The sequence below is a fragment of the Bidens hawaiensis genome, unplaced genomic scaffold (assembly GCF_021521415.1).
Source record: "Bidens hawaiensis isolate Kalapana, Puna unplaced genomic scaffold, B.hawaiensis_p1.1 tig00032213_1, whole genome shotgun sequence".
In the NCBI taxonomy this organism is placed as follows: domain Eukaryota; kingdom Viridiplantae; phylum Streptophyta; class Magnoliopsida; order Asterales; family Asteraceae; genus Bidens; species Bidens hawaiensis.
The window spans coordinates 162,880-185,554 of record NW_027495484.1 but is presented as its reverse complement, the minus strand read 5'-3'; the positions used below and the strand labels follow the sequence as shown (position 1 = coordinate 185,554).

At 36.5% G+C, this 22,675-nt stretch overlaps 1 pseudogene; it reads left to right on the top strand.

The window, feature by feature from the left end:
• The first annotated feature begins 10,499 nt into the window (after positions 1 to 10,499).
• Positions 10,500 to 12,130, top strand: LOC143583269 (UDP-glycosyltransferase 91D2 pseudogene; annotated as a pseudogene).
• The last annotated feature ends 10,545 nt before the right edge of the window (positions 12,131 to 22,675 follow it).

Sequence of the window (22,675 nt, the reverse complement as noted above, 5' to 3'; positions counted from 1 at the left end):
CTCATATCCTTCTTAAGGCGAAGAAAATCTACCTTTGCCTTCAAGCACTCAGACATGACAGGTATTTCAAAGGAGGTAATTACTCATAAGTTAGGCCCTTGATTTATCAATTAAACCCGTCCATCAGAAGTGAAAAAAATTCGCTCCTGAGAGGAACACGATCATACAAGAAGAAGTTGAAAAACTTCTTAAGGCCGGTATGATCAGAGAGGTTCAGTATCCTCGATGGCTAGCTAATGTGGTCGTTGTTGCAAAAAAGAATGGAAAGTGGAGGGTGTGTGTCGATTTTACAGATATAAACAAGGCATGCCCCAAGGATCCTTTCCCATTACCACATATAGATTCCATGGTGGATGCAACGGCAGGACATGAAATGCTTACCTTTTTGGATGCTTCCTCTGGATTTCAACAAATTCAGATGGAACCATCTGATCAAGAGGATACAACATTCATGACTCCTACCGGCATATACTGTTATACTTCTATGCCGTTTGGACTAAGAAATATAGGGGCAACATACCAAAGACTAGTCAACATGATTCTCAAGGATCAGTTGGGCAAGACTATGGAAGTATACATAGAAGATATGGTGGTAAAGTCAAAGAAAGCTGAGGATCACCTTAGAGACCTTGAAGAAGCATTCAATATCCTTGACCAATATAACATGAAACTGAATCCGTCAAAATGCCACTTAGGTGTTAAGGCTGGAAAGTTTCTGGGATATATGGTAACTAAGAGGGGAATTGAAGCAATCCCCGAGCAGATTGAAGCCATCATCAACTTGAAGTCTCCTGCAAATGCTAAGGATGTCCAAAGGCTCACGGGAAGAATAGCCGTTCTCAACAAGTTCATCTCAAGATCCTCCGAGAAGTGCAAAGACTTCTATGACATTCTTAGAAAGAATAAGAAGTTTGAGTGGACGGAAAAACATGAGGCTGCGCTCAAAGCCTTGAAGGATTACTTATACTCAGCTCCAACTCTAATGAAGCATGTGGATGGAGAATCCTTATATCTGTACCTAGCTGTTTCATGAAATGCCGTAAGTGCTGTCCTTGTAAAGGATCATGAAGGTGAACAACATCCCGTTTATTATGTAAGTAAAAGTCTTCTAGATGCAGAAGCCAGGTATTCTCATTTAGAAAAGTTAATTCGTGCACTTATTATGGCTTCTACTAAATTAAGACATTACTTTGAAACTCGTACTATTATTTTGAGAACTAACTATCATGTTAAGAATGTGCTTAGAAAACCAGAAATGTCAGGTAGGATGGTCAAGTGGGCTGTGAAGCTGAGTGCATATGATATTCAGTATGAGCCTAGAACAGCCATTAAATCACAAGCCCTTGAAGACTTTGTGGCTGATTTCAGTAGTGACATGCAAAATGAAGTTGATCTAGAGTTCCAACAACTTGAAGAAACCAAGGATCCTTGGATACTCTTCACAGATGGAGCGTCCAATGTAAGAGGAAAAAGTTTGGGCATACTACAAAAATCGCTACAGGGGGACATAATACCCCAGTCCATTGCATGTGCATTCCAAGCCACCAACAATGAAGTAGAATATGAAGCTCTGATCGCAGGTTTGCAATTATCCAAAAGCATGAGGATCAGGTATCTTCAAATATATATAGATTCTTTGTTAGTAGCTAACAAAGAATATTTAGAAATTATGAAGGAATTGGCAAAATCCTTCAAATTGTTTAGTATATACAGGTACCAAGGGAAGAGAATGCTGGGGCAGATGCCTTAGCAAACTTAGCATCATCGTTGAAGATCCCGGATGATGTAAAGATACCCATCATTCATATATTGTCTCCGGCAATTGGAGAACAAGAATCCGTGAAGATAACAGTGGATTGCACAAGAGAACATACGGATCCTCCATCCTCTTCAAAAGTAGGATCTTGGATCCTTCCAATCAAAAAATTCCTCCAAAATGGAGAGATCCCTACAGGGGAAATCCTAAAGCTTTCAGATTAAAGGTATCACAATTCATTATTTTACAAGATATTGTGTATAGAAAATCTCTTGCAGGTCCCTATCTGAGATGCATTGAGGATCCTGAAATACAAGAGGTACTTCAAGACTTCCACGAAGGCGATTGCGGCAACCACACAGGGGGAAGAGCATTATTCTCCAGGATACTTAGGACTGGATACTTCTGGCCAACAATGAAGAGAGATGCAATGGAGTATTCAAAGAAATGTGATGCTTGTCAAAGACATGCAAACAGCCTCCACCAGCTAGCAGAACATATGTATCCTATATCTTCTTCGTGGCCTTTCATGAAATGGGGTATGGATATCGTAGGCAAACTACCTAAGGCACCAGGAGGAAGAGTATTCATGCTTGCAATGACGAACTACTTTTCAAAATGGATAGAAGCAAAAGCTTTTGTTCAAGTACGCGAAAAAGAGGTGATATCTTTCATTAAAAGAAATATTATTACTAGATTTGGTATTCCCTCGGAAATTATTTGTGACAATGGTTCCCAGTTTATCGGGAAAAGAACCACTAACTTTTGTGATAGTTGGGGAATCAAGATGATAACTTCTACTCCAGTACATACTCAAGCTAATGGTCAATCAGAGTCCAGCAACAAAATTATCATCAATAATCTGAAGAAGAAACTAGGATCCAAGAAGGGAAAGTGGGCCGAAGAGCTACCTTACGTTCTTTGAGCAGACATAACAACACCCAAGAATGCAACAGGCCAGACACCATTCTCATTAGTATTTGGCTCAGAGGCAGTAATCCCAACAGAGATGGTGGTTCCTATAGCAAGAACAAGCATCCGTGATCCTGAAGCCAATAATGAAATCCTTCTCCAAGATCTAGATACTGTTGATGAGCTCAGAAACCTAGCTAAGATTAGAATGGCAGCATATCAACAAAGGGTAGCTGGGGCATACAACAGAAATATAAGGATCAGAAGATTTCAAGAAGGATATCTGGTATTGAGAAAAGCCTTCCAAAATCAACCACCCGGCAGATGGAAAGCTAGCACCCAAGTGGGAAGGTCCTTATCTTATCGAGTCGGAGGCAGGAAATGGGGCATATCATTTGCTCACAATGGAAGGCAACAAGTTACCAAAAGCATGGAATGCTATCCATCTTAAGAAGTACTTTTTCTGATCAGGATCAGGTATCCTAAGAGGATCGAGTATCCTTAAATGATCTAGGATCCTAATATCGGTAACATCTATCTAATCACTTATCCTTTTCAGATTCTTATTAATTTAAGGATAATATATTCTTAACGATTTGTTTCTTCCAAGTTTTTAAGTAAAAATGCAGGTTTCAATAAGAGATTCAATGTCTAAGAGGTTGGCCACCTCTCCCCCACGCTTAAGGTACATCGCTATTTTCCTTGGCCTAGCCCACGATTGGGTATGACCCCCGATGGTCATACCCTCCAAGGTTTAAAGGTTTTCACCTTTCTTATAAATTAGAGTTTCTACACTCTCGCCTGTAGCGCACGCTATCCAACGTATAGTCTGGGGCAGCGAGACCAGTACACGCTTAGTGGCTGGCAATTTCGTTGTCTTCGGCTATATGGAGGATCCTACGATTTATGGTAGAAGTACCATACCACCAGTTTATAACGTTTTCACGTTATCTCAAGACAAAGGTTTCTAACATTTTCATGTTAGCTAAGGTTTTGGAGTTTTCACGTCACTCACGTTTGGGCTAAATCCCGGTTTGGGCAAGTCCCCAGTTGACATCCGTATCCTTGGGCCAGTCCCCAGTTTGGTCTTGTCCCCAGTTTTTGGGCTTGTCCCCAATTTAACACCAGTTTGGGCTTGTCCCCAGTTCACGGGCTTGTCCCCAGATTACACGGGCTTGTCCCCAGTTTATTTTATGGGTTTGTCCCCGGTTTATTGGGTTTAATCCCAGATAATATCATCAGTTATTTGCATCAGGTATCATAAATTAGATTCTGAGGATCACCGAAGGATCAATACTTATGGATTGAAAATCCTTTAATTCAGTTTTATAAGGATGGAAAAAGGATCAATACTTATGGTAACTTAGGTCTAACCAGACCTTACGGTATGATTTCTGTTTATCGGTATACAGTTATTTGATTTCAGTTTATATCTTCATAGATATAAGGATTCATTATTCTCAATCTATTTTTATAAGGATTCAAGATCCTGGTTTATTTTTGCAAGGATATTTTATCCTAAAAACTTTTTACTAAAGAATATTTCTCAAAACTTTCAACAAGTCTAAAACTATATCAGACAAACTTTCAAAATAACAGACAATCAACAGATAGTTAAAAGATACTATTTATTAAACTTACTTGCAATTAACAAAAATCTTAACCCGGATTTCACCATTCAAAAAATGGACCATCCACCCGTGTTAAACAGGTGTTACTAGTTGTTCATGATTTGCATGGAGAAGGATATACAGCCGGAAGGGAAGTTCCCAAGGAAACTCCATTGAAATATGACAATTATATCTAACTTGTCAAATCTCATATGTTTTTGCAGGAAGTTTGAATTCAAAGGAAAAATGACAGCTGTGATCTTATCACAACCGCCATTTTGGGGGCAATTGTTAGTGCACAGAAATTTGACACTGTGGATACGTTATCCTGGCATAAGTTCTTGGATCAGTTATCCTTAGTCAGATCCCGTCGGGATCAAGGATCCTTAGTACTTATTATTTACTAATGATTGTTTCCAGTGTATAACATTATACTTGACAGATGTAACGGCTAAGAGACCTGGTCTACCCCCTATTTCGCAGCCTGAGTGATGGAGCACGTGGTAAAAGTGGTTGTTACGATTATATTGAAGACAATGGTGAATTTTTAGGGATTATTAGTTAATAGCCTTTATTATTAATAACTCCATTGAGTTATTATCTTTTATATATAATTGAGAGTATGATCAGTTAGAAGACACATTGTATTCACACACACGTGAGCATTCTCTCTATCACAGCTCGTTCACTTAGCTATCGTTGTAATACTGATCATATTCTCCAAACCGTGTATCCTCATTTTTGATATTAATAAAGTGTTGATAGACAATTGTCATCACCCGGGGTTTTTTTGCCGGCGATCCGAACCAGATCAAGGGCTTTTCCCCGTAACAAATCCGTGTGTTTGTGTTTGCAATCGATACATACTTGTTTTCATCACCATAGGACTAATCCTCACTAAACGAATTTGGATACATTATCCTTAGCAGATTTTTATCCAAAACAACATATATATATATATTAGTGTTTTATTATATTTTTCAGCGTTTGGGTTTTTTCAATTGAAATGTGTAGGTTTTTTAGATTTTTAATGAACAAACATAAACGGACACTAGCATGTTGTCTTTTTTTTAAATGTACAAACATGAACACAAATATTTGTCTAATGAAAAAGGGGACGTTGATGTAGTTGACGATGGTGGGTAGTATCGGAAGTTAACCGACGATGAAGATGATAGACCAACAATAAAGAACATTTAAAGAAGATAAATTAACTTAGGTTTTAATGATGAAAGTGTTTACCAATAAATGAGATCTTATAACCCATTTGAGGGCTATTAGGGTTTGGTAAGACCCATAACCCATGAAAATTATTCTTTTATGATTAAGGGATCATTTCACAAATAAATGAGATGTTATAACCCGTTTAAGAGTTATCCGGGTTTGGTGAGACCCATGACCCGCAAAAATTATTGTTTGATTATGAAAAAGTTTCACAAATAAATGAGATGTTATAGCCCATTTAAAGACTATCCGGGTTTGGTGACACCTATACCCGCGAATTCGGGTCAAATGCATGAGAAGCCTCCATTTAGAAATCAAGCAATCTGGTGGCTCTCGAGAATGGGGGGAACAACCTGAGAGCACATAGGATTTCATAGTAGACAATTATATAGATAGTTAGATTTTTTAATTGACGTTATATTATTTTTCAGTCTGTGTAATACACGGGTTACTAACCTAGTTGGAGAATAAAGACAATAATAATTAACAAACTAGTCTTGAATTTGAACAAAGTTACATATAAAGCCATTAGTTAAAGACGTCATAGGTAGCAAATAATCATTGATGCCCAACCTAGTTTTCTTGTCATCTTCTTAAAGAAAAAGACTTCTTCATCCCTTAATTTCATGTTAGGTTTAACATTTTTTTTGTCTTGAAATAAGCTTGGCACATGGATGTGACAAGATTGTGTAGATACATGTGAACCCAGAATATTTCAAGTCATGTCTAACATAGGCTTTCAATGGTGATGGCAACAAATCATTTGAGTCTCATGAAAATATCTAGTGTGACATAATGACGAAATTAAAACCAGATGATACTAATTATATACTAATTATATATGTTAATGGAGATGGCTACAAAGCATTTGGTCCCTCTTAAGAAAATATCTAATGTGACTGAAAGATGAAAATCAAATGAGACTAATTATATAGAACAAAATTTAAGAAGAAAAATACGAAAACCATATAATTATTTATATGTAATGTTCATCAAATATAGTGGGATAAAAATAAACATATATTATATGGTTACATAAACATATTATAGCTAGAATAATCAGTACATGTGTTTATGCACTTTTCATATCTTTATACATGAAATTATACATATAAAATTGACTCTATATTGAATGACACTTTTTATATAAAAAGAGAGAAATTTCAACACAAAACCAATTTATGTAGATATATGATAAAGACATGATTACTTGTAACAATTGTGATCCATAACATGATTATGTAACCAGATAAGTGCTAAACCACCTCTTTTTTTCCTTTGAACATTAACTTTTAGCACTAAATACATCTATGAAAAATTAACGAATAAACAATCGATTAAAATTGTATTTGTGGTAGATTAAGGTCTTCAATCTGGTATGTGCATTTTGCTTGTACAAAATCTTGTTTTTAGTTGGAACATTCTCTTATCATTGTATTACACACAAAATCGATCTCGGTTTCATGCATCTCAGCAGGTATAATTAAAGAAGCCGAAAAAGAACTCAAAATCTCACCTAGATAATCTTTTTATTAAACGAGTCCATTGTTTATATACTTTTTATTTTAATATATTACAAACATATTTACATAATAATTATTATTGATTTATTATTATATAAACTTATAATAAAAATAACTAAATAATATATATTATGTTATATATAACAATTATAATCATAATCACATAAATAAAAACACTTAGAAATGTATATAAATAGTAATATATCAACTACTTCAATATAGACTTGATTATGATGCATTGTTGTACAACTAATCCAAGCTAAGCGTATATTTTTAACTAGCTTTAGAGCCCGTGTAATACATGAGATTATCCAAATTAAAAAATTAAAAGTATTGAAAATAATTACATAGCGTAAATAAAAAATATATTACATTTATGCGTGTTCCTATACTATGTGTACATAAATTGATTTTACTTATATCAAAAAATGATTTTCTTAATGAACTTAATAAAAAAATGCATGTTCCAAAACGTACCCCGAGAACGTTCATTCGATTGAAATTTACATTGTAAGTATCATATATGTATAACTGAAAGAATTTAGGAAGAAGACTTCTCATACAATAGTAGTTCTGACCACATAACCTAAATATCGAAGGAGCGTTACCTTTATTGATATATTTATCAATTTACAACCCACAAAAAGAAAGGAGAACGTTAAATTATAACAATGGATGCTCTTCAGGAACTATGTTTTTCTGAGCTACACCATGAATAAGATTTTGATAAGTTTCAGGGGGTTTCTCGACTTTGCCATAATGCCAGCATAAAAAATAACACGTTAACTCATTCAATTTTGTGAATATTTCGCTTCATTTGAGCATAGTTTTACATGACATGCTTCCCATGGAACGTTCTAATCACCATTGAAGGAAGCCTGGGGTGGCATGTTGGAAGTGTTAATTATTTTTTCTTAAATTTTAATAGTTGAGGGAAAAATGGTCAATATATCAAATCCAGAACCTTTTAATTATTTGAAACCCAAAACATGTTTAAAATTCTAACTTTCATCTGTTTGATATTTTCAAGTTAACACTTTGGACCCGAAACAAATTTGACGATAATTCTATTTGTATTCAGAAACTTATAAAAATACTCAGTTTACCCATTTTTGAATTGTAACAAATTTTTGCCGAAATGTAGTTAGCTTATACCAAACAATCAATTTATCAATTTTTGATTGTAAAAATTAAATTTAAGTTCCACAAAACCCGAAACAATCCTTGATAAAAAAAACCAAGAAATTATATATGATAAATTTTGCTATATATGAAAGTGATTGGTATATATTTACTAAATTAACCGAAAAAATAAATTGATAGATTTAAAGCATATATTTATAATTTATAAATTTTTATGACAATTTACAATAATAATAATAGATAAATGGATTGATTTAAAAAAATGGATAAACTTATAAGCATAGATATATAATTTAATAATTAAAAAAATTATTTTTGTAAAATGAATGCATATTCGAGTTATGTTTTGATTTATAATTTTCAACAATATACATAGTACAATATGTTAATGTAACATTTGAAATTATACTTTTTTCAATTTTTAACAAATATGGTTTGTTGTTGACTTTTGGATTTTACCAAGTATTTTAGAATACATAGTAAAATAATATGTTAATATTTGTTTTTATAAAAATATATTGATATGATATAAACAGAGTGTAAAAGGATAGTGAATATGACATATATTATGATCGATTAAAATATTAGTTTTAGATGGAAAAAAGTTATAAGATTTAACCATAAACTTACATGTGTCCCAATTATTTTTCTTTATTAAGATAGGTAGATTTTATAATTACATATTAAACTGATTTTGTAATATATAGAAATCTGTGATAAACATGAACTAAATCGAGACAAATTCCATTTGATTGAAAATATTCAATCTAAACAAAACGTATATATTAGTTCTACTAGTTTTTATTCCCTGTATTACGGGGGTTGTTTAAATTTTTTGTTTCTAATATTATGAATGTATTTTTTTATTTTAGTTTATTTATTGTAAAAAGTTAATAATATACTCGAACCTATTTTGATTAATTTATGCTGGGTTATGTTCATTTTTAATGAAACGTTGAATGAATTATCTACTTAATTTTTATATTTATTCGTTTATATTTATTTGTTATAATTTGGATATTATTTTGTGAAACTTTTCATTTAGGTAAACTTAAAAGAAAAAAGAATCGCTAATGGAACTAAATCCTTATTGAGAATTTAAATTAAGGTTTGATTATGGAGTTTGTTTTACATTTTACGTTTCTAATATTTATATATCTTTTTTGTATTTTAACTTTATTTATTGTAAGGAAGTTAATAATATACTTAGCGTTTGATGATGAAAGGGTTTCACAAATAAATGAGATGTCATAACCCGTTTAAAAGCTATCTGGGTTTGATGAGACCCATGACCCGCTTATTTTTTTACAATAAAACTGTTTCATAACTATAAATAATATCTTTTTTTAAAATCTGATATTAATTTTTGTATATCAAATATTTGGTGAGATTAATTTGTAATATATGAGATGTTATATAACCCGTTTAATGACTATCTAAGTATGGTAAAACCCATACCCGTGAATTCGGGTCAAATGCATGAGAAACCACCATTCATAAATAAAGCAATCTAATGGCTTGAAAAAAATAGGGAGATTTCATTTATATTTACGGGGGTTGTTTTATATTATTTGTTTATAATATTTATTTATTTTCTGAATTTTTATGTTTTTACTGTATGAAAGTTAATAATATACTTATGGTTTGATGATAAATTGTTTCAAAAATAAATGAGATGTTATAACCTGGTTTAAAAGTTATATGGGTTTGATGAGACCCAAGACCCGTTTATTTACTATAAAATTGGTATTTTAATTATAAATAATATATTTCTTTTTTCAAAAAAGTCAAATATTAATTTTTAGTATATCATTTGTAGGATTTTTAAATCAAATATTTGGTAATTGGTAAGATTGGATTTTAATTTAATGAGATGTTATAACCCGTTTACAAAATATCTAGGTTTGATGAGATCCATACCCATGAATTCAGGCCAAATGCAATAGAAGGCTCCATTTAAAAATCAAACAAATCTGGTGACTTCAAAAAAAGGAGGAGCGGCCATATCACGACACGTATGATTTTTATGTTTTCGTTTATATATATTATAGACAACTATTTGATTAAATATATATTACAAAGGATTTTAAAATTATATTGTAGAGTACCCATATTTTTAAATTACTTACAGTTTCATATTAAATTAGTTTTTGTAATTAAGTACAGAAAGCTGTGATAAACTTGAATTGAATCGAAACAAATTCTGATCCAATCACGTATTTAAAAAGATTCTTTAAATCCAAACAAAACGTATATATTTAATTCTCTAAACTTTTAATAAATGTATGTATTTTCTGCTATAAATATGTACTTATTGTTATGTAGTTACATAAATCCAAACTAAAAACAGCCTAATCCCCTGACCCTTATCATTTATATAAATGACTAGCACCCACTCCTCGGAGGGCTGTAAGCAGCTGCATGTGGCCGTGTTTCCATGGCTTGCTTTCGATCACATCCTCCCTTTCCTCGAACTCTCCAAATTTATAGCCCGAAAGGGTCACAAAGTCTCTTTTCTCTCCACCACCAGAAACATACAACGTCTCCCTGCTTCCCACCTCCCACAGCTCATAAATCTTGTTAAACTCACACTTCCACGTGTTCAAGAGCTTCCAGAAAATGCAGAGTCGACCATGGACGTTCGCACTATTGGTGTTCATTACCTCAAGAGAGCTTTCGACGGTCTTCAGCCAGAGGTCACTCGGTTTCTAGAGGAAGAGTCTCCGGACTGGATTATTTATGATTTTGCTCCCTACTGGTTGCCATCCGTCGCGGCCGGCCTTGGAATCTCAGGTGCCTTCTTCTCGATTCTCTCTACATGGCTCATCGCTTCTTTGGGACAGTCGTCCGACCGCATGATAAATGGTTTAGACAAACGAATAACAATTGAGGATTTCTTAACACCGCGGAAGTGGATTCCCTTCCCAAGCAAAGTATGCTATCGGAAGCATGAGGCCGATTGGTTGATGACCAACTTTTCAGTTAATGCTTCTGACGAGGTTTCAGATACATATTGTTTGGGGATGGGTTTGAAGGGATCTGAGTGTTTGTTTATAAGACATTTTTATGAATTCGAACCCCAATGGCTAACCCTTTTAGAGAAGCTACATCAGCTACCAGTGGTTCCCGTGGGATTAATGCCACCCGAAACACCAACCCACCCGAAACATGGGTGACAATCAAGAAGTGGCTCGACGGTCAACAAAAAGGTCAAGTGGTGTATGTGGCGTTAGGAAGCGAGTTTATGGTGAGCAAAACGCAGCTGGTTGAGTTAGCTTTGGGACTCGAGCTCTCCGGGTTGCCATTCTTTTGGGCTCTCAGAAAACCTGCGGGTTCTACTACCCAAGACTCGAATGAGTTGCCAGCTGGGTTCTTGGAACGAACTCGTGACCGTGGTGTGGTGCGGACGAGTTGGGTGCCTCAGTTACAAATACTGAGTCATGAATCAGTGTGTGGTTTCTTAACTCACTGTGGTTGGAGTTCCATTGTGGAAGGGCTAATGTTCGGTCACCCTCTAATAATGCTACCGATTTCGAGGGAGCAAGCTCTGAATTCTCGAGTACTCGAGGACAAACAAGTGGTAATCGTGATACCAAGAAACGAGGAAGATGGCTTCTTCACCAAGGAGTCGGTGGCCGCATCGCTTAGATCGGTTATAGTCAATGGTGAACGGAAGATCTACAAGGTGAATGCAATGGAGTTGAGTCATATATTTGGCTATACTAAACTGCAGAAAAAGTATTTCGATGACTTCATTGATTATTTAGAAAAGAAGAGGCGTGTGGTGGCATGATCAAATGTTTTTTGGAATTACAAGTATTTTGTTTTGCATGTATGAAATACTTAGTTTGCTATGTTGATTCAGTGTTTCGTAGTCTCGTTGTCAATAAAGATTTCATCCTCATGCTATTTTTCAATACTTTCATTTGACATCTAGACAACTAATAATAACTTTGTAATTATTTATAAAGTCTTACACATCTCAAATATTATTAAATTATAGACAAAATGACACATATATATAAGAATTTTTTTTCAACGTAAGAGAGTTGTATGATTCCCACATTTGATGAGAACAAATGGTGTTAATGATTATAACTGGATTAAGAAAAAAATTAAAATCTAAATCGAACTTAATTCCAATTATTATGTATTAAAACTCTTTTGAGTTTGTGTACAACAAACAAGAAAGAGCGTAAGACTTATGGTGCTTATATTTTTATATTTTATAATTTTTTCAATTCTGGGTGGTTCTTCAACTCAAGAATTCAAGATTGAAAGGGGGTTAGGAAAAGCGATCCACTCTCATATCCATTTCATCAATAACGTCTTGTAAGTAGTGGTGGATTCGTAATTTAAACGTAGGTGATACATTGCCAATAGAAAGCGTGATCCTGAATACTCAGACGACCATCATGTATTAAAACCTAAGGGTGAATATTCAGGTTCACTTGTAGGTTCGAACCCTTGTAAATGAGTTTAGCAAACCTCGTGAATCATCGCTTAAGGTACGAATTTCTTAACTCTTTCTTTGCATAAACCGTTTGGCCTTTAGGCATATGGTACTACTTTATTACGAAAATGCCGTACTTCAACATGATATGTTTGTCATGTTAGACTCAATTGTTAATACCTTTATCATGCGATAGAATTACGATTATATTGTACTCATTATTGTGTGCTATATTTGTTATGATGATATCAATTGCTATTCTTATTGCATTGAAATTACGTCATTCAAATTATCTGTACTTTGGTACCTTGGGTGCCACGCTTCTCTTGGAGTGTCCCGTGAGCTTCTTGTTGTGGCATCGAAGTCGACAACATGTGCTCCTTCCATGATAGAGACATTTCATGACACACTTAAATAATATGGATTGATCCTCTTTTAGTTTAAGGTTTAAGAAAAAGTTGAATATGCCAACTCGTGCCATTTCCTGTGATTGATATACATGAGTCACTATCTATATGATCACATATTATTGTCACATCCTAACCTAAGGCAGAAATATCAAGGCATGAACTGATTGCTCACAGCTCTTAAGGTACTATCATACAAAAATTTAAAGGTGACAATATCTATTAAATTTAATTAAATAATCATGTAAATCAAATACAAACAAGTACATAATCCATAAGATATAACAAAACAAATTTATATTTCTAATGATCTTGATTAAAATTCTTCTAACTTAAATTCTGCACTAAGCTTTCACCAACTTGTATTCAATTCATACGACAACCTGCATATGCATATAAGATAGAAATAACTTTGTCAACAACACATGCTGAGTGAGTAAAACACCAGTTAATTTGAATACAATATAATATATATAAGAAAACGCAAACTGTTCATGTGAGATAAACAATTGTGCCATAGGACATAAACAATTCAACCACATAATAAAGAAAGGGCTAAGCCGTTGCCATGCGAATCAGGCATTGGTTACCAAAAATGATTTTTCGGTGAAACCATTGTCATGCGATTGGATGCCAGCCACTATAACAGTCATATGATCATACTATTATGATGGACCTCTCCGAATGCAGTAAAATAAAACAAGTAAGCAAATAACAAGTTAGGCATAAACTGATATACACACAAGGATTAGAAAATTGCAATTGTGGACACTGTATAATAGGTAAATACTAAAAATACGCATATGTCCCCAAAAGGTTTAAAATAAGTGAAAAGGGGAGTGATTACTACTCACCTTGATGAGCGGAACAACAAACAAGTGAGGATTACCGTCAAAGATTCCTAGTTTAAATAATATAATATTATGAATTAATTAACAATAACATAACACGTATAATGAATTTAGGATTTCGATATGATTTGATTTATGTTCGTGATTAGTACGTTATTGTTTGAACGATTGATCTCTACGGTTATTATTGTTGCGAAAACAGTATTATTGTTTTATCATTTAATTATAATAGCCGTAACTTTTATATTTTATAAATCACCTATATACTAAACATATAAAACATATGATCGAATTTATAATTAATTAGTTTAAATAAATAAATATGAGTTGAGCTATACTATAATAATAATCATTTAAATATATATAAAAATATTTTTTGAAATCTTTAACGAAAATCTAATGATTTAAATATAGCCAATATGTTTAACATGATTATTGCATCTTTTGTTTAAAAAGAGTAATACATAATATATATATATATATATATATATATATAGAGAGAGAGAGAGAGAGAGAGAGAGAGCAAGGTTATAATAAGAAGTATTTTTTTTCTTAAAAAGTGTAAGAAGTTATTTTAACCATTAGATCTAATATATTGTTTTGGTCAAAAATTAGTTTAAGGATAACTTGACCAAATTATGTAGGTTCCCTGAATGGATCGCACGAGATATCTCGATCTACTCAGGTGCGGAATCCCTGCGTAGATCGTTACGAGTATAGAACACGAATCACACGAACACACGAAACGAACACACGTTATATAATAACTCAAACACGTGATACGATATCACTATTACAGACACACATTACAGCTCTCGTAACAACTCGAACAAACTAACACGAACAACTGATCTATTCAAACAGCCGTAACCTAGGACTATTTATACACGACAACTTCGCCTGGCATGTTCAGGCGAAGTTGTCCATAACTTCGCTTGACTAACAAGTTCGCCTAAGCGAACTTGTTAACAACTTCGCTTAAGACATATATAAAACATAATTAACATTACAGACTCGATTACAGACACTAGACTATGAACTACTGACATTATGCACCAACAGACTCCCCCTTGGCAGTAGGTTCATGTCTTGATCTTCAAGCACGTGTCTTGTAACCTTCAATCTCTTTGTCTTCATGCATGTACTCCTTCTCTCACACATACCGTGACTACTCGCTGATATTTCCTCGCTTCGTCTTTCCAAGCAGGAATATAAAATATCTTCTTTTCACTTAACACCTGCAGATCAGCTTTCGATAAATTAACAAGATGCATCGGATCATACACTCTTAACACTTCTTGTTCGTCTTCGTCTTCCATCACGGCTTCAGCAGTCTGGCAATCAACATACCACCATTTAAGGTTCTTCAACACATCCTTGGGCATTGTCTTCATCGACACATCTTTAAGACACCGAATCGGTTTGTACTTCATTACCATCCAAGGCTTGCCATCTGCTCTCATTCCCCTTTCTTTATCTTCCACTAGCTTTCCCTTCTGTGGCTTTAATAACTCAAACTTCTTTTCTTTAATACTTTCTTTCCACACGATCTTCCCAATAACTCTGGCCATGTTGTCGTCACTTCTATTAATCAACCCCAATCTAGCCAAATCCTTCACCTCACATTCAGGCAATGTATTGAGAGATTTCAACGTCCTCTTAAAGTATTGGATCCCATCATATCTTTTCACCACGAACACTTTTAACTGTTCATCATATAGCCAACAGATAATTCCTTTCTTTGATTCAGCATAGCCTTTGATATTATAACTTTTCTTGAACATGGTTGGAACAGCAGGCTTCTTAGTTTTGATAAACCAATGAGCATAGCCTTCCTTCCATCTAGGCTGCTCCTCCCATTCTGTATCATCACCTGCTGTGTCTTGACATACATCTGACTTTTCAACTTCAGGGATCTCGTGTTCAACATTCTCCTCAACTATTTCACCCTCTTCAACATCATCTTCAATCACTATTTCAGCACCAATCTTTTCAATCTCCTCAATTGGTAGAACATCATCTTCACACATAAACTCATCATCCAACATATCATCATCTAATTCCTTCAAGGCATCGATCACATCATCTCCCATCTCCTCGTCATCAACCATCACCACCTCATCACCACCAGAACCGCCAGCTGCGCTTGCAGACTCCCCCTGAGCTGTGGAAGTCCCAAGAGCTTGAGTAGTTCTTGGCAACTCACCACCTGCACCTTTCGATGCATTGGGATCATCGTCTCTGTCATTCCTCTTCTTTATCCTGAGCTCGTCGCCTTTACAGCTCATCTCCCCCTGAGATGCCAAGAACTCCTTCATAGCATCTATAATTTTCCCATGTTCAACCAGGAGGGACGACTGTAGTTGATTTTCTACTACTAGGCGCTGAATAGCCTGGGTCTGGATAAGATTCACCCTTGACTGCTCTGCCACGACCCGTTCCAGTGCGGCTATTCTTTCCGAGTCTGATAGGGTTGCATCGAAATCGAACCTCATATGCGATAAATCGTGAGTGTACTGAGGAGGGATTTCCGATGAAACCGGGACATCAGAAGCAGCTGTGGACGTAACCGCAGGTGGTATCGTGACCGACAACCCTGCAGTTGCAACGACTGTCGACTCAACAAATTGTGCAACAACCTCCGACGGAGTAAGCGTTGGAGGCGGCAACGATACGATATCTGGAGTCGTCAGCTGGAGTGTGATAGACGGGAGGCCAACAGATGATGTTGTAGCCACCACGGGTACATCGGTGGCGCTTAAACTTGTGACCTGTAGTGATGTAGGAACAATCGACATACCTGACAGTGCGGGCGGAGCGAAACGTACAACTCTTGAAGTCTCTCCAGCTCCCATACCTGCACCTGTCCTTTCCCGTCTTGAACGTCTAATCAACTTGTGAATATCCTCTTCTTCTTCTGACTCACTATCATCATCTGTCCTCTTTCTCTTCCCAAACGTCCTCTCTTGAGTCACCAACATCCTTCTCGCCTCATCCATAACATCATCAAGATCCGAGTCAGCCACCGTCGTAGCTGCTCTAGTAACACGCACAGTCGAGACACGGTCAACTGGGATCTGAACGTTCTCCTCTGGATCCACCCGATCCATATCGAAGAATCCTTGACCTCCGAATTCTGCATCAAGGTCCACTTCCTCCTCCGGTGACACAACAGGAGCAGCACGTATAGCTTGAGATGCTCCTGCCTGTTGTGGTGCCGGGTCTCTGAACTCATCCCCACGAGCTGGCACATACCCCGGGTTTATTAAGTACCCAAAGAGTGGAGTATGCCTTGGACGCAGTTCAGGCTTGCTCCTCGCGCTGGATGTTCGGCATTGAGCGAAGATACGTTTGCTCACACTCTCCACGTATCTTATTGGACGTCGTTGAAGCAACGTGGGAGCAACATGATTCAAGATCATCTGAATGAATCTTGGATACATGATGAACCTTTCACGAGCCATCGCTCTCCTCTGTCTATCGATCTCATAAAAGACCATCTGACTAAAGCTATAACGTTTGTTATAAGTCAGAGCAGTCATTGCTGACTGCATGGTCGCACCCATACCATCAGTGCCCGCCTTCCTCCCAGACATGTAGACAATCATTACGTGCATGAGGAAGTACCACTGATCAAGTAGGAAACCCTTCCTCCGTTGTGTATCGCCCAATAGACCAGAATAGCCCATTCGTAGAAATGCTCCATCGCGGAACGGAGCAACAAACTCTGTAGGGTCATCCCTAGTCTCCTCTCCAAAACGTAAAGCCACCCGAATTTGTTCAGACGAGAACTGAACTTCTTGATTGTTGACGGTTGCTCGCATAACCGGGGGCTCAACGCGGCAATCGTATTCCACCGTCTGCCAAAAATCCTCAATATTGGGTAAGGATATCGGCAGAGTAGTTGTGATCGCGTGGAATATCCGCGAGCGAAGGAGGAATGTAATAATCTCGCGGTAGTCCTCCACACCACTCGCATCTGGGTCTAAGGTAATGTACATGTTGTGCCCAGGGAAGAATTGTCTCTGGTTATCTCCCCCGTCATCGCCACCAGCACCTCCAGCACCAGCAACAGCAGCCATATCTGCAACAAACGAACCAAGTTAGATAAACGTTAAGGCATAACAAAAGTTCTCTTGTTACCATGAGCGAAGTTGTGATAAAATCTGTATAGGCGAAGTTAAAGGTGGGGCGAAGTTGGGAACAACTTCGCTTCATCTTTAAGTTCGTCTAATAACTAATAAGTAAAAAGGTCCAGGCGAAGTTAATGATAACTTCGCCTCACCACAACATTGCCTCAGGCGAAGTTAAGCCTCAGGCGAAGTTACGGATAACTTCGCCCAAACCCTAAGTTCGCCTGAATCTGAATCGGCGACAGTAAGATCGTTTCAAACTTTCGAAAACTTGATGTTTCTGGTTAATGTGAAGATTTAGGACTCTTAAACACAAGATTTTAAGGATAACTAGACGACCAGGTTGTACATGACCACGTGAAGACAAGTTTTGAAATCGGGTTTAAGGATCGATCGTCCGAGGTCATTAACCGGTTGTCGAAACAACCTAGGATTAACAACATGAACATCGATTATCAGATATAAGAACCCAAACACACCTTGAATACTGATTGAAATCGAAGAAAGATAACAAAGATGAATCGACAGGTAAGATCGCTAAGTTCGCTGGTAAATCGGAGAGTATAAGTTCGCTGATATTTGAGAATAATGAACGAATGACCTTTGAAAATCCTTATATAGGGGCGCTGTTATACAGGCGAAGTTACGGTTAACTTCGCCTAGGCGAAGTTATTCACAAGTTCGCCTGTTTAACAACTTCGCCTATATTTACAAAATCAAACCTTATAATTTGAACATTTTTCAATTAACTTTTAAAACTTCCCTTTGAGAATTAAATGACACGATCAAGTCCAAGTAACCAGATATAAAAGCATACAACTACATAAAAAGAAAACTTTTAACAATTAAAGTTTAAGGGATCAAATTTCAGTCTTTACAAGGGACTACTACGTTTTAGAAAAGATCCGAACAGGAATCATACTAATTACGTGACTGTCACATAGATCCGTGTTTAGATTATGACATAAAGAAACAGGTTGTAGGCAGGTAAATAACTTAAAATGGTTTTCATCATTTCTGTGATACGAGTTAGGTTCAATTATGCCTCAAAATTTAAGTGGGCAACAACTCAGAGATTATGATGCCTCCTATCTATTCTCAAAGAGTTTTTGGCTTTTCCCAAGTCACCCCGAATTGACTTCGACCCATATTGTCTGATTAAGTTTGTAAGTACTCTTCATCTGCTTCCCGTTCTCTTTCTTACTCCATGATTGAGAAGTCTTGACATTGTCAGCTCTAGAATGTTTCAATAACTCATAAGTTTTTTTTTTTTTTTTTTTTTTTTTTTTTTTTTTTTACGATAAACATATACATAGACTTCAGAGTAGTAAACAACTGCAAGTCCCGAATCTGGATCACTGCAGTTTCTTCACACACTATCTTTACGGGAATCAGAACATTTATGGGCTTGTGTATGACTGGGTAATCGCTTTTCTGCCTATCATTCGGAAAGATATATATTAAGACATGCAAAACTCTTAAGGAGTTTCCACGTAAAATCGAGTAGATTTAGTTTGTATCACATCTACTTTTACGCATCATAAAAAGCTACCATGACATACAATGACTGTTCTAAAGTCTTTTAAGCCTAATAACTTCACTAGTTAAGCACACAAAAGCAGTATATCTATCATTTTCCAAGGTTGGATCAATTTTCTGTTAAACATAGTAAAGTAACTTTTTACGAAGTAGTAGACTTGAAAAATAATTTCATTTCCCAAAAAGAAAAATTTTAACATCAATCGCCCCAACCAAAACAAAGTCTTCAGGTAAACGGCTATCCAGAAGATCCAATGGATCAGCTGGACCGACCACATACTAGTATGTGTCCTTCTAACTAAGTATGATCGACTAATTTTAAGCGAAAGAATGAAAACACATCATAAATCGCCCCGGTCACTTTCAGTCATCTGGTTAATGGCTATCCGCATATTCTACAAGTAGAAATGAGGACCAAACATATCCTAAGACATGTCCTTCAAACTGAGGCAACCGACATAATTCTAAGCGATAGTGACGTTTTTTTTTTTTTTTTTTTTTTTTTTTTTGAAACGAACATAAAAAGCATGGTTACTCGGGATGGATCATCCCATTCAGCTCAATAAGGTTTTGAAATCTTGTTTTGTCAAACGCTTTAGTATATAAATCAGCGAAATTATCAAGCGTATCCACCTTTTCAAGCACAATCAGTTTCTTCTCAGCACAATCCCGTATAAAATGATGACGTATGTCAATATGTTTAGTTTTACTGTGCTTCACGGGATTGTTAGTTACTGAGATAGCAGCTGTGTTATCAATGCAAATAGGAGTAAGTAAGAAATTCAGACCATAGTCGCGCAACTGTTGTTGAATCCAAAGAACCTGGGAGCAGCAGTTGGATGCTGCCATGTATTCTGCTTCACAGGTTGAAATTGCGACTGAAGTCTGCTTCTTGCATTGCCACGACACCAATCTGCCACCAAGAAACTGACATCCACCAGTTGTTGACTTCCGACTCTGATTGCACCCTCCATAATCAGAATCTGTGTAAGCGACCAACTCCAAGTCTCCTCCTTTTGCGTACCACAACCCCAGCTTCGGTTTGCCTTTGAGATACCGCAAGATCCTCTTCACACTCTTCATGTGAGATTCCTTTGGGTTTGCCTGAAAACGAGCACAAAGACAAACTGCAAACATAATATCAGGCCTAGAAGCAGTTAAGTACATTAAAGAACCTATAATAGCCCGATACTGAGTTGGGTCCACATCTGCGTCATTGTCAGAATCAGCACCCAATTTATGGTTGACGCAGATTGGAGTATCGAATGGAGTGCTGTCCTCCATCTTGAAGCGTTTGAGCACATCATGGACATACTTGGTCTGATGAATGAACATCCCTTCCTTCTTCTGATCAACCTGCAATCCTAAAAAGAAAGTTAGTTCACCCATAGCACTCATTTCAAACCTTTTCTACATGACGGCCTCAAAATCTTGACACATGGAGACTTTTGATGCAGCAAAAATAATGTCATCCACGTAGACTTGCACTAGCAGGAAGTCGCTTCCTTGTCTCTTCACAAACAGTGTGCTATCAATCTGACCTCTTTCAAACCCATTTTCAAGCAAGTAATCTGATAAAGTTGAGTACCAGGCATGAGGTGCCTGATGTAGTCCATACAACGCCTTGCTTAATTTGTACACATGGTCTGGAAAGTCTGGGTCAGGAAAACCCGGAGGTTGCTCAACATACACAACCTCATCAACTTTCCCATTTAGGAATGCACTCTTTACGTCCAACTGAAAAACCTTCATCTTTTTATAAGTAGCAAATGCCAAAAACAATCTAATGGCTTCCAATCTTGCCACAGGAGCGAACACTTCATTATAATCAATCCCCTCTTGTTGATTAAAACCTTTAACGACTAGCCTCGCCATGTTTCTTATAATAATCCCTTTCTCATCTCTCTTGCACTTAAACACCCATTTTGTGCCTATCGCATGCACATTCTTTGGTTTTTCAACCAAAGTCCAAACTTCCATTTTCTTGAACTGAGCCAACTCTTCTTGCATGGCTTCGACCCACGAGCTGTCCTTGAGAGCCATTTGATAATTCTTCGGTTCAATCTGGCTGATAAAGCAGGTGTACAAGCATTCGTTGATTATGCCTGTCTCCTTAATGCTTGTGTAAACACAGGTGTGCTCATTCAAGCTACGTCTTGTTTGTACACCGGAGGACACATCACCAATCACATTCTCCAAAGGGTGATCTTTATGAATTCTCGTGGTCGGAACAGAACCGACATGCAGATTGTCTTCCAAGTTAGAAGAGAGCTCGTCAATGATTGTTTCTTGCTGAGAGTGAAACGGATTGAAAAATTCTTCTTCAGTCGAGGCAGCAGGGGTATCGATAGCATTTGATGAGGAAGGTTGACATTTATCGATCAGCTGTCTTTGCAATAGATTTTCTTCCTCATCAAGGATCATCTTCGTAGCAACTCTCTCTTCTTCTTCAGCAATATCCAAATACGGTATGTTAAAAGACTTAAAAAGTTTAACATAGTCGAAAAACTCAGCAGGTCCGTTGCTTGGTTTTGGCGGTTGGTAACTTGTGATATCGGTGTTACACACCACCTCAACCTTGCTGGTCGATGTATTAAAGACACGTCTGTTGGGTGTCCCATCAACATAACCGATTAAGATTCCTTCATCGGCTACTTCACCAAATTTAGAATCTGTCTTTAAAATCGAACAAGGGGACCCGAATGGTTCAAGACCACTCAAGTTGGGCTTCCTCCCATGCATAAGCTCATAACACGTTTTATTAAGTCGTTTAACCGTCAAGACTCTATTGAGGATATAGCAGGCTGTAGCAACAGCTTCAGCCCAGAACACCACAGGAAGCTTTGAATCAGCCAGCATAGTTCTGGCTCCTTCAATTAATGTTCTGTTCTTCCTTTCAGCCACTCCATTCTGTTGCGGTGTATACGGAGCGCTGTATTGGTGTTCGATCCCTTTCTGAAGGCAGAAGATCTCCATCTCAAAATTCTTGAACTCCGTTCCATCGTCACTCCTGATGAACTTAACCCTTTTATCCATAACGTTCTCAACTTTGGTAATCAAATTCTTCACCATCTGAGCCGTTTCATCTTTTGATTTCAGGAAATATACCCACGAATATCGTGAG